This window comes from Talpa occidentalis, unplaced genomic scaffold, assembly GCF_014898055.3.
Source record: "Talpa occidentalis isolate TD23 unplaced genomic scaffold, MPIMG_talOcc4v2.1 talOcc4.7, whole genome shotgun sequence".
In the NCBI taxonomy this organism is placed as follows: domain Eukaryota; kingdom Metazoa; phylum Chordata; class Mammalia; order Eulipotyphla; family Talpidae; genus Talpa; species Talpa occidentalis.
This window is the reverse complement of record NW_023605083.1, coordinates 55,517,125-55,528,968: the sequence shown is the minus strand read 5'-3', so window position 1 is coordinate 55,528,968 and position 11,844 is coordinate 55,517,125. Positions and strand designations below refer to the sequence as shown.

Here is an 11,844-nt window from a genome sequence, read left to right as displayed (position 1 = left end):
AAATGGACCAAAAAAGAAAGCAGGAACAGCTATACTTATATCAGATAAAACAGATTTCAAACTCAAAAAGATAAAAAGAGACCCCAATGGTCACTACATTATGATCAAGGGGACAATACTTCAAGAAGAAATAACACTCATTAACATATACTCACCAAACGAAGGAGCACCAAAATATATCAGACAACTGTTGTCCTCTCTGAAAACAGACATCAGAGAAAACACATACGTAGTGGGAGACTTCAACACACCACTATCAACAATGGATAGATCAACAAGACAAAAAATAAGTAAAGAAACCAAAGCTCTAAATAAGGACCTAGAGCAATTAGGCTTAACAGACATCTATAGAACACTAAACCCCAAAAAAACGGAGTACACATTTTTCTCAAGCGCACATGGATCATTCTCCAGGATCGATCACATACTGGGGCACAAGACAAACATCAACAGATACACCAAGATTGAAATCATATCAACCATCTTTTCTGACCATGAAGGCATCAAACTAGAAATAAACCATAAAAAGAAGGCAAGGAACTTTCCTACCTCATGGAGATTAAAAACCACACTACTGGAAGACCATTGGACTAATGAGGAGATCAAAGAAGAAATTAAAAAATTTTTTGAATTGAACGACAAGGAGGACACTAATATCCTAAATGTATGGGATGCAGCAAAAGCAGTAATAAGAGGAAAATATATAGCAATAGAAGCTCACATCAAGAAACAAGAAAGAACGCAAAGAAACAACCTCATCTCGAAGCTCAAAGATCTAGAAAAAGAACAACAAAAAACCCCAAAACCAGTAGAAGAAAAGAATAATAAAAACCAAAGCAGAAATAAATGAAATTGAAACTAAAAAAACAATCCAAAAGATCAATGAAACCAAGAGCTGGTTTTTTGAAAAAATCAATAAAATAGACAAACCCCTAGCCAGGCTCACAAAGGAAAAAAGGGAGAAAGCACAAATAAACAGGATCATCAATGAAAGAGGAGAAATCACAACGGACACAGCAGAAATCAAAAGAATAATCAGTAACTACTATGAACAGTTATATGGAAACAAGTTTAACAATCTAGAGGAGATGGACAAATTCCTACAACTCTACAATCACCCAAAGCTAGATAAAGAAGAAATAGAACACCTAAACAGACCAATTACAATAGCGAAATTGAAATGGTAATAAAAAACCTCCCCAAAAACAAAAGCCCAGGACCTGATGGATTTACAAATGAATTCTACCAAACATTCAGAGACGAATTAGTGCCTATCCTTCACAAACTCTTCCAAAAAATTGAGAAGGAAGGGACAATACCAAACACGTTTTATGAAGCCAACATTACACTAATACCAAAACCGAACAAGGACAACACAAAAAAGGAAAACTACAGGCCAATCTCCCTAATGAACACTGATGCAAAAATCCTCAATAAAATTTTAGCTATCAGAATCCAACAATGTATCCATAAGATAATTCACCACGACCAAGTTGGATTCATTCCAGGGGCACAAGGATGGTTTAACATCCGAAAATCAATCAACGTTATCCAACACATCAACAAAAGAAATATAAAACCATATGATAATATCAATAGATGCTGAGAAAGCTTTCGACAAAGTGCAACACCCATTCATGATAAAAGCCCTTGAAATTCTGGGATACAAGGAACATACCTCAACATCATAAAGGCCATCTATGACAAGCCAACAGCCAGTATCATTCTCAATGGTGAAAAGCTGAAAGCAATTCCATTAAGATCTGGAACCAGACAAGGATGTCCACTCTCACCATTGCTTTTCAATATAATACTGGAAGTCCTAGCCAGGGCAATAAGACAAGAGAAAGACATCCAAGGAATCCAAATAGGAAAAGAAGAAGTCAAACTATCACTATTTGCAGACGATATGATATTATACATAGAGAACCCCAAAAACTCCACAGAAAAGCTAATTCAACTCATCAATCAGTTCAGTAAAGTGGCAGGATACAAAATCAACACGCAAAAGTCAGTAGCCTTCCTATACACAAACAATAAATCTGAAGAAGAAGAAATCAAAAAGACCATCCCTTTTGTTATGAAACAAAAAAAATCAAATATTTGGAATAAATCTAACAAAAGAGGTAAAGGACCTATACAAAGAAAACTATAAAACACTGTTAAAAGAAATAGAAGAAGACACAAAGAAATGGAGAGACATCCCCTGCTCATGGATTGGAAGAATAAACATTATTAAAATGGCCATCCTACCAAAAGCAATATACAGATTCAATGCTATTCCAATCAAAATTTCAATGTCATTCTTCAAAGAAATAGAACAATTATTGATGAAATTCATATGGAATCACCAAAAACCCCGAATAGCCAAGCTCTCCTGAAAAAAAAAGAAGGGAATGGAGGCATCACACTCCCAGACTTCAAACTATACTACAAAGCCATAATCATCAAAACTGCATGGTATTGGAACAAGAACAGACATACAGACCAATGGAATCGAATAGAAAATCCAGAAATAAACCCACAGATTTATGGTCAACTAATCTTTGACAAAGGAGCAAAGAATATGCATTGGAGCAAAGAAAGTTTGTTCAATAAATGGTGCTGGGAAAACTGGGTCGCTACATGCAAAAGAATGAAGCTTGACCACCACCTCACACCATACACAAAAATCAACTCAAAATGGATTAAAGAACTAGACATAAGACCTGAAACCATAAAATATATAGAAGGAAATATAGGGGAAACACTACGTGATATGCACATCAAAGACATCTTTACAGACACATCACCCAAAGCAGTGATAGTGAAGGCAAAGATAAACAGCTGGGACTACATCAAATTAAAGAGCTTTTGCACAGCAAAAGAGACAATAACAAAAACAAAGAGAAACCCCACCAACTGGGAGAACATTTTTGCACCCAACACTAATGATAAAGGACTGATCACAAAAATCTGCAAAGAGCTGATGAGACTCAACAACAACAAAGAAAATAATCCAGTCAAAAAATGGGCAGAAGAGCTTAAAAGAAACATCTCTGAAGAGGAAATGCAAATGGCCAACAGGCATATGAAAAAATGTTCAACATCACTTCTCATCAGGGAAATGCAAATCAAAACTACCATGAGATACCATCTTACACCAGTGAGAATGGCACATATTAAAAAAACTAGCAACAACAAATGTTGGCGAGGGTGTGGAGAAAAAGGAACTCTTCTGCACTGTTGGTGGGAGTGCAAACTGGTCCAACCACTGTGGAAAGCTGTATGGAGATTTCTGGACCTACTAAACATAGAGCTTCCATATGATCCAGCAATTCCACTCCTAGGTATTTACCCAAAGGACACAGAAACATCAATTCCAAAGAACACCTGCACCCCTATGTTTATAGCAGCACTGTTTACAATAGCTAAGTTTTGGAAACAACCCAAATGCCCAAAAATAGATGACTGGATCAAGAAGATGTGGTACATATATACCATGGAATATTACTCAGCATTCAAAAAAGATAAACACATGCAATTTGCAGCAACATGGATGGCGCTGGAAGGGATCATGCTCAGCGAAATAAGCCAAAAAGAAAAAGAAAAATACCGGATGGTCTCACTCATAGCAGGAATCTAGAAAACTTAAATAAGGGACCAGGAAAATGAATAACTATAAGAAAGTGAAAATCAAAATCAACAAAAAACTATGAACCAGAGACACTTTTAGGGGGGCAGGGGGGGAGGGGAGGGATTGGGGTCAGAATGGGGGGGCTGCAATTGTATGGGGAATATAACAATAAAATTTATTAAAAAAAAAAAAAATAAAACAGAAAAAAAAAAAAAAAAAAAAAAAAAAAAAAAAAAAAAAAAAAAAAAAAGAATATATCGTGGGGCAGAAAATGAGGATTGACCAGAGGAAGAAATAAATTCTTTTCTCTCTCTAGAAACTGGATCTGGTCTACAAAGTGTCACCAGCCTTGAGCATACCACACAGGACCAATCATCATGGATCCAGGCATATAGGACCTAAGAAGGTCCTAATCTAGAGTGATTTTTAGTTACACTTCATTCTGTATACTGTCCCTCCACCACCACTATTTCTGAATCTTCATTAGAGCTTTGTCAATGTTGCCATCTGGCCTCAGTCATTTCACAGGGACACACTCCAGGAAAGTCCTATGCCTATATTCATGCAAAGAAGTAAAAGAAAAGTCGCCACTAAAAAATCTTATGGTGACTCAAAATGAAGTGAGTAAAGGTTCATGCATAGAGCAACACACAAGCCAAGATTGAAACATTCAGATTTCCAAATGACCTAGTATAGATGGTACACTAGAAGCCAGAATGTAAGTATAAAGGCTTTGTAATATAGGGTATTAAGGCAAATATAGCCTCATAAACTGACGGGCACAAAACCAGATAAAATTATAAAAGGAAATTTTAATTTTAGTTTGCATTTTAAAGAAACAAAGCAAAAATAAGCACATTCAATTGCAAAGAAAAGCGTGCTGCCGTTGAAGCGCTAACAAAAAAAAGCTACAAAAAATTTAATTAGCTGGATTTGTGCATGTGTGTGTGTGTACATACATGTGCACAGGCTTCTGGGTGTTACAGAATCACATCAACCTTCAATACCCACATCTTTGACACCAAGGAAATGAAAAAGAATTCTTTAGACATTAAAATTTGTATCATATTCTGTTTTTGCTGGTAGCCAACTGCTCTGAATATGATCTTTTAATTCAATGTGGAGAAATATAGTGTCCATTAGTTGATGCCTTCAGGCTTCAGTACACATTAACTTATGATAAATAAAAAGCTAAATATTAAGCTCTTCCTAAAAAGACAATGGTGTGGGTACAAGTGACCAAGTGGAATGACCCCAGCACAGATTAGACACTACTTTGACTGTTCAGTCTATATTGTGAGGTTTCCTCTGCATTAGATTCCTCAGCCCCATCTCTAAGATATCAGATGACAATTATTTACTTGATAGATATAAACCTAAAATTGGTAGGTGGAACTCTACTTCTTTCAGTACATAACTCCTCACACACCTACCCTGGCCAGGAGGGAATCCTAAGCCTCTGTCCCTAGTTCATTCCAAGATCTCTACTCTTAGCAACACAGACTCAGACAATGATAAATTATCTTTTATCCTGGGCCTCCCTGGTGGCACAGGTGGTTGAGCGCCACACTGAAGCTGTCCGCAGCCTCTGCAGCCCAGTTCGATGCTGGCTGGAGAGAATCCCACATGGTCAAGCAGACTTCTGTCTCGCCTGCTGCTCCCCTCAGCAGTGTATTTCGTCAGTCTGCCTGTTTTGTTCCCCGCTCTGTCTCTGGTGAACCCTCTCACCCTCCCGCGCATCTGACCTGTACCCCGGTTCTTGTATAAATAAATAAATCTTTAAAAAAAATTATCTTTTATCCTATTACCTTCCAATTAATCTCCAATACGCTTTGTCATGACTCAAATACCTCTACCAAGTGATTGCATCCCTGTTAATTCTATGAAGACCTAACTCTGTGACATTACCACTATATAGATTTAAATAAATCATCAGTTGAGCCTTTACAAAAATGTATCATCCTCTTCTCTATGCCTAACACCATGTTAGATCCTATCTCCAATTCCGAAAATATACCAATTTTAGGATTATAATTTAGTCGATTAATGTAATTCCTTTAATTCTATTTACCACCACATGTTATTATGTTCTAAGAAATTTTCTAAGTGTTACTACACAGATTAACTCATTTAATATAATCAAGTAATATTTATTGATTGTCTACTGTATCCCTATGTATTAAACAATATAAAAAGAACAGAAAAGTATAAATTTCTAAACATCAAGATCTTGAAATGTAGTCAAGAAGACTTAAACACACACACATTTACATATTTATTTACTTAATAGGTATTAATTGCATGACACCTCACAGAGACAAGACCTTTCAGTCTAGTGGGAGAGATAGAAATCAGGACTGTATGACTCACCCATGGTTCTCTAACAGGACAAACACAGGATGGTCACCTAAACCAGCTGGGCACCGGATTAGATTATATGCATAACAAAAGAATCATTCTGCAAATAAATATTTCAGTTGGCACACCAAGGCATGGTGGCAGGCAGCACAGAAGCCAGTGTTGAAAAAAATGTATGGATGAAAAATCTATGGATAAAAACCATAGGAAGGGAGCAAAAGCACCCTCTAGTCTCATTCTTACCTGCAAGTTGGGTAAACTATCAGAACAGTAGATATGCAAACTTTAAAATATTTTATAATATTTAATGATGCAATAATGCTTTTGACCACTTAAGAAAATGTATGACAATGAAAACTTGACTAATGGAAGCTTAAAAATAACCTGATGGTATTGAGAGAAAAGAACAAATATACTTTCTCCCCCTGTCACCTGAAAAAAAATTTCTTGAAATAAAGAATCTTACCAGTTTATTTCCTTTCTAATCCCCTAACATAAGTTATCTTTAATATGTTTTTAGGACTTGATGGTTCTTTAAGTGCCAGTATTTCATGAATAAAAATACTGTAAATGCAGTTTTGTATACTTATGGGCAGCATTAAGTAATTTACATAATAATAATGCCATAATACAGATTCTCTCCCACTGAGGAAGAGCTATGTTAGAATATAGAGCAACGGTTTTATAATTTGTGTTTTCCCAGTAAATCTGATAGATTCCAACAGTTTAACCTAGCATAATATGCGGATTTTCTTTTTTTAATCAATCAGCCTATGATTGCACTGAATAGATTACTAATGCAGTTTGTTAAATGAGCCCTTTGAAGAAAACTGGTGGTTTTTAATGCCACTAACCAAATAGTAAATATGATAAATATCACTAGCATTAAAGCCTTAAGTATGATTGTGGGACAGGAAAAACAAAAGTTCATCAAAGATTGAGCTAGTGGAGAAAGGATGGCTCTCAATCTTTAATTAAATATCATTTGTTGCTCACTTTTCCCAGCTGGAACTAAGGAGGGTGCAGAGGAGAAGAAAAAGAAGGTTTCTACTGTGACAGAAACCATTTAGAAAAAGGGAAGGGATTTCCAAGCTGACGATCAGGCATGTGAGAAAAAAAGTTTGCCCAAAAGATGCTTCAAAAGGCAAGGAGGAACCTTCTCTATGAAAGAGCTAAGCACTATCACAAGGATTACAGGCAGATATACAGAACTGAGATTCGAATGACTAGGGTGGCAAGAAAAGCTGGAAACTTCTATGCACCTGCAGAGCCTAAATGTGCATTTGTCATCAGGACCAGAGGTATCAGAGGCCAAAGGCCTAAAGGTGTTTCAGCATCTTTGCCTTCACCAGATCTTCAATAGCACCTTTGTTAAGCTCAACAAAGCTTCAGTTAACATGCTGAGGACTGTGGAACCATATATTGTACCACGGTATCCAAACCTTAAGTCAGTAAAGTGAATTGATCTACAAGTATGGTTATGGCAAAAATCAAAAATAAGTGAATTGCCCTAACAGATAACACATTGATTACACCCTCTCTTGGTAAATATGTCATCATCTATATGGAGGATCTGATTCATGAACGCTATACTGTTGGAAAACACTTCAAAGAGGGAAATAGCTTCCTCTGGCCCTTCAAATAATCTTCTCCAGGAGGTGGAATGAAGAAGAAAACCACCCATTTTGTAAAAGGTGGAGATGCTGACAGGAGGGAAGACTGGTCAACAGGCTTATTAAAAGGATGAACTAAGGTGTCTACCATGATAGTTTCTGTAATCTGGTCTGTTTCAATTTGAAACAGTAATGTTTTCAAATTGAAAAAAAAATCATTTGTTAATATTACAGAAGAAGAAATGGAAAGTTAACAAGGAAATAAATGAATGCTTAGTGCAATGATGTGCCAAATTTACTAAGAGTGCTAAGGGAGCCGAAAACTCATCTACATTAAGGAAATTATCATAGTTCATATGTGAAGTTATTTCTATAAAATTCAAATATTCCTATTTAACTTTTAAGTACTAGAAAGCCTCATTTTATAGCTGCATGACATTCCTTATTATCAAAATGGTTGCCAAAATATAAAGAAAAATTAAAGAGGAAATAAAGATTACTAGGATTTCCACTTATGACAACATACATAGTGGATGAGAATGGATGGACAGCTCTCAATGTTGAGACAAATCACAAAATATTTTTAATGGAATTCAATGCAAAACTGAGCAAATAATAGAGTAAGATAAACCCAGACCCCAAAATGAAGTAAAAACAGGGATCCATGCAGGTAAACCAGCTCAAAACTGTCTTTTTTACCCATGACTACTTACTAGAGACCTTAAGACCTAGAGACATTAATGGCTGAATGAATTTCAATGGAGACATCATTCCTAGGATCTACTCAATATTTGCTTTGTTGTAATGGTCTGTGTCTAAACTCATGATATCTCTGAGGATGTACATTACAAAGCTGTTTAGAAGAGTGAAAAAAATATATAAAAGGATTCAACTTATTTATGAACACAAGACTGGCTAAATAAATGAGATGGAATAATGGAATATTATACAAATCTTTATATATTGTGATAACAGAAAGATGTCAATATTGATAAATGACTATTATCTTGGGAATTGAATAAAACATGATAAAACCTGGTAGGTGTGATGTGATATCAACATGCTTATTTTAAAAATAAAAACAAGTAAATATACCTACAATATAAAACACCATATTATCTGAATAACTACTGTAACATATTTTTGTCATTGCAGCTGCACCATCAGAAGATACACCTACATAAAACTTAAATTCTAAAACACATTTCTGACAATATAATTATCCACAGTTGTATATATTTTAGAGCTCATTATGTTTGATGGCAACTAAGTCAAAAAAAATATTCAAATTCTCCCTTCATATCACCATGTGCAAATTAAGCATAAATGTAATGAATTTACATGTCACTAAGTTCTGCATAGAAATGGTGTTTAAGTTTTGATCATTACTCATTCAAATGGTTTCGCTGCTTCTTTAGTCAGTATACCTCCTTGAATTATACACTACATAGCTAGCACCCACAAAGTGAAAAGTGAAATGTCTAGAATCTAATCAAAGAGCATCATACCTACAAAAAAAAAAACCCCAGGAATTTATTATAATTTATAAATGAGAAAAATCTACCAGAAATAACACAAATGTCGGCATTAGAAGATAAGAGCATTAATAAAAGTTATAACTGTAATCCATAAATTTAAAAAAACCACCCAGAGACACAGAAGGTGTTAAGACCCAAATTTAATTTCTAAAGATTATAACTATAAAATAGCATAAAAAGGAAAACTACTGATAGGATTAATGACAGAAAAGAAATTGCAAAAGAAAGAATTTCAAAACTTGAAGACACAGCAACAGAAACTATAGTTTCTGACCAAAAAAATGAACGAAACAGAAATTTTTTAATAACATAGTGTAAATAAGCTATAGGACCAGTGGTTTAATAAAATATGTGTTTTCAGGGGCCCTAAAAAAGAGAGATAAAAAGGGAGGAAATATTTGTAACACCTGTTGCTGAAATTTTTCCAAGTTAAATGAAAACTATTAGCCCACAGATAGAAGAAACTCAATGAATTCTAAATAAAAGAAATAAGAATAAAATTACAAGGCACATCATAATAAAAAAAACCATAAATCCTAGGAGTAACCAGTGGGAAAAAAATTGACACATTATATGTACAAAAAGAAACTACGAAGGTATACTCTTGAAGACAATGGACATACTCATTTTCTTGATTGTAGCTACTGTTTCGCAATGTGTATGTGTGTGTGTGTGTGTGTGTGTGTAATCTTATCAAACTGTAACATAAAATGTATGCAGTTTGTTATAGGTCTGTTACATATCAATAAAGCTGTTTTTAAAAATGCAGATCAAAGACGTAAGCATAGGTTTTGATCTTGGTCTAGATCTCAAGATCTTTTTTGTTGCTGTTCTGTTTTGTTTACTTTTGCCTCTAAGTACAACCCCAAATAATACAGCCATCTCTGTAGCATGGTATTATATGAAGAGAATTAGGTTAGAAAACAGAACCAAATTTTAATTTTAACACTAAATGTATGTGTGACACTAAGCACATTATTTAAACCTTGGACTCTGCTTTTTCGTCCAAAAGCTGAGGAGGTGGCACTGAATAATCTATTAAATTTCTTCAGCATCTATGATTTCCTATGAATCAGACTTAGAGTAACACAGAAAGATTTCTCCCATCAAAACTGATTTCCGAGCAGCAGCAGGACTTGCATCTGGGCACAATTAAATTACTCATCATTTAAATGGATACAGGGAACCAACAAAAGCAGAAAGAAAATTCGGCACTCCACAAGTTTCCATCTGTTGTACATTCGAAGGTTATCAGGAAAGAGAAAGTACTGACCTGTACGTTTGATATTAACGCAGAGAAGTCGGTAACAATAACAACAAGGCTATACCCTGTCCTAGGTGAGACATGGACACCTTCCCATATGAGGCCCATTTTGAGTCACAAATGAGGGCTTTGGACTAAATGGTCTGTGAAAGCCCCTCCTACTTGCTCCAACAATCTGTGATTTGCATTTTTATTGCAGAATGAAAATTAAAATGGAAACAGATGAACATTTTTCACACCCAGTTCCAGTTTCATGTGAAATATTTCTGCACAAAAATGTTTAATTGCTTTGTAGAAGTCACAAAGATGATTCAATGCCTCTTCTCCCTCCAAACGTGTATAACTATTAACTATGCTCGTACAATATAGAAAACATGATGTTTTTTGCACAATTTGGAAATGAACATAGACAAAACTCTCCAAAATAGCTGCCACTGGTATCTAAGTCAGCAGGTGCTTCTGAATCTTGCTATGCTCATTTTCTCTTTTTGCCTTGGTCCTTAAGAATATTTATATCTTTTTAAAGTGTATTTAAACAAAAAGCTGAAGCAATTGTTTTGAAATAATCTTTCTGAGGTAGTTAATTGCATTTTTTGGTGGGTAGTGTCATTCCTGCCTACCATTCTTCTTCCACTTGCCTGCCTTTAGTTTAAACATACTCCAGCCTATTTTTGAAGCTAGGAGTAACTGGATGACACAACTTCTGGGACATAAAGTCAGACAGTGATTTCTGGAACTTTTGCTTATCCTGATGATATATCTACATCCCCCTTCACCTATTGCAACCCACCCATAGCACCCTCTTCCTCCCCTGAACACAGGGGTTAAGTCTGGGCCTGCAGCAGCTGCTACAGAGAAACCATGAACTTGAGTTAAGTTGCCACAGGCAGTTGAGGGAAAAGATAGAAAAAGTTGGGTTCCTCATGACATAATTGCATCAAAAGCATAAATAAACAAACACCTATGTGTTAACCAACTTGTTTAGTAGTTACAGCTTGTTGATACAAGGAATCTAAGGAAAAGGAATTCCCCTGAAGGAATTGTCTTTCAATTTGAGAAGATGCATGTTATTTGCAAAACAAATGAAATTGATGCTTGATTGTTTCTTCATATTAAAAACACCAACATTATTTAACAGGGCTAATAATATAGTTTTGGTTTCCATCAACATTCTGAGGAGGAAATATTAGCATAATATCATCATGTAAGATAAACAACATATGAATATATTGCCTATATGTGTCATAATGCAGTTTTTATTACTGCCATAGCCTCTTTCCTATTACCAAAACCATAGCCAAATACTTATCATAAGCATGTTATATGCCTCAAAAGTCATAGACATTTCATTCACATATTTAATAGTTGAAAGACCCACTATGTGTCACATTGCTATCATTTCACATTTTCTCAACTGATAAGTCCTAGGACTTGTTGATCCTTCTCATCCAACGT

At 35.2% G+C, this 11,844-nt stretch overlaps 1 pseudogene; it reads left to right on the top strand.

Moving 5' to 3' along the window:
* Nucleotides 1–6,996: 6,996 nt before the first annotated feature.
* Nucleotides 6,997–7,726, top strand: LOC119232346 (60S ribosomal protein L7-like; annotated as a pseudogene).
* Nucleotides 7,727–11,844: the final 4,118 nt, after the last annotated feature.